This window comes from Pinus tabuliformis, chromosome J, assembly GCF_031772625.1.
Source record: "Pinus tabuliformis cultivar Carrire ecotype Pingquan chromosome J, CPIR1, whole genome shotgun sequence".
In the NCBI taxonomy this organism is placed as follows: Eukaryota; Viridiplantae; Streptophyta; class Pinopsida; order Pinales; family Pinaceae; genus Pinus; species Pinus tabuliformis.
Genome location: NC_142295.1, coordinates 128,641,423 through 128,643,638, shown reverse-complemented (window position 1 = coordinate 128,643,638; position 2,216 = coordinate 128,641,423).

The following is a 2,216-nucleotide window of genomic DNA, read 5'->3' as shown; positions in this document are numbered from 1 at the left end:
ATAAATATTAATAAATGCAGTGACAAACAAATAGAGTAAAATATAAACTAAAAACATTTACTTTCCAAAAAAGAAACCCTTATTTAATCACTTTCAATCCTTCTTAAAATTGAACACAATAGGGAAAATTAATATTTAAGGAAATAATTTATTATTTTTATTAAAAAAGAAACATTAACGAATAAACTATAATGCAACATAGTTTATACCTAATTAAAAAAAAAAAGACAATAATTCCTAAATTCTTTTATCACTACTTTTACATCTTCAATACAAGTTAGAGTTAACATTTTATATTTAAATGTATTTCATATATATGTGTGTGTGTGTGAGAAAGAGAGATAGTTGTGAATATCTTCTTTAATATTTAAATAATATTAAAAAAATTATATCTACTTTTAAAATTATATCTTAACATCTATAAAATCACATATCATTTTTACAATATTAAAAATCACTTAAATTATATTTAAAAAATAGTAAAATTTATTATTAAATTATTAAAAATCTAAATAAACATATTGAAGTATAATAATTCACATTTATAATAAAATAATTTGTATGTGTTTTATAATTTGAATGTCTTTCTTTATATTCAAATAAATTTAAAAAATAAAATAAAATAATATTTATTTTAAATATTATATTTAGACATTTACAAAATAAAATATTGTTTTAATATTTTAAATTTAAATTTGACTTTTAAAAACTAACCATACTAAAATGAAATGAATAATTTTATATGTTCAGTTTACTTGGTCAACATCAAGGTAAAGAGGAAAAAAACGTATTCATACACATCATTGTTCAATAGTGATACTGATGAGCATATGGAACATTAATGATGCGAATGCAATTTACATCACATTTATTTCCTATGTATATATGTGCAATATAAGCATAACATAGATTTATGATCACATTTTTCTCTATGTATATACATGTATAATATAAACATAAAAGTATAGATTGATGACAATAAGTATCACTAAAAATTCTCTCCATAATGGGTGTTTGCATGTGTGGGCATTTGATTGCCAAGCATTTAAGGAAAGGTCTCAGTACTACCACCAAATGGTGTTCTTTGTGTTACATAGTAAATTTGCCCCGATGAGGGAGTTGGTTAGTCTATGGGAGGTCACTAAAGTGATTGTCTTTGTTGTGTGAGTCCTAGGAAGGATGATCCATGCTGAATTTGGTTTGTAAAAGCATCTTGGTGACAATCATGGAAGTTCTTGTGCAATCAATTAAGTATTATGACATAGGGTGGTGGGAGAAGGTTATAGTTGGGTCGATAAATGCTCTTCCTACTATCTATAATATCGCTTACGAACACTCCTCATGGGATCTCAAGGGATTTTTCGAAGTTTCCTTCTGTGGAAGGCACTGGTTTAAAGGGAGTGTGAGCCAATGTTAGTTTCACAATGGAGTTACCATTGCATGTAGGCTTAGTTGTGGTCACGAGCTAGAAATTAACCAACACAAGGAAAGTCACCTCTAGCCTACTACAGACTTGGCTAAAGAATTTCAAGTTTGACATTATCTTTATCTTTGTTTTGAATAATGCTTTGCTAGTAAACTTTTTTTTCTTCGAGTTTTGCTTGCGTTTTGGGATAATAGCTTTCTAGTTTTTTCTCCCCTCCCTTGGGCTATTAATTCTAGGTGGTATGTTATTTTAGTTCCTCGTTTTAGCCTATTTCCCGAGGTTCTTTTCTTTTCCTCGTTAATCTCTCTACCTAGTCTACTAAAGGCCAGGTTTTCTCCGACTCTCTTCCCTCTATTGGTCGACCACCTCTCTTGCTTATGCTCCTTGTTCAACTTTGGTTTTTCCCTTGTCTCTCCTCTCAGCCCCTTCCCTAACTATGAATACTCTCTTCTTCTTTGTGTTATCCCCCTTTCTATTCCCTTTCTATTTTGAGCTTCTCGTGACATAGTTAGACATTGCCTCTCCTCCGCTTATCGAGGAGGTAGGAGAGGTTATCCTAGTCCCTCTGCAACCACTGATACATATCCCTCCTTTAGCATATAAAGTCGTGCTCAAGCAACGACTCACTCTGTTATGGCTAGATATAGGAATATCATCCCTTAAGTGGTATAGAGAGTGATTTATGATGTTGAAGACCAATTCAAACAAGCTAGAAGATTCATTCCTGACATGTAGGTCAATTAGGATACAAGGGACTAGATACTTGATGTGGACAACTCTTCCAGAGCTC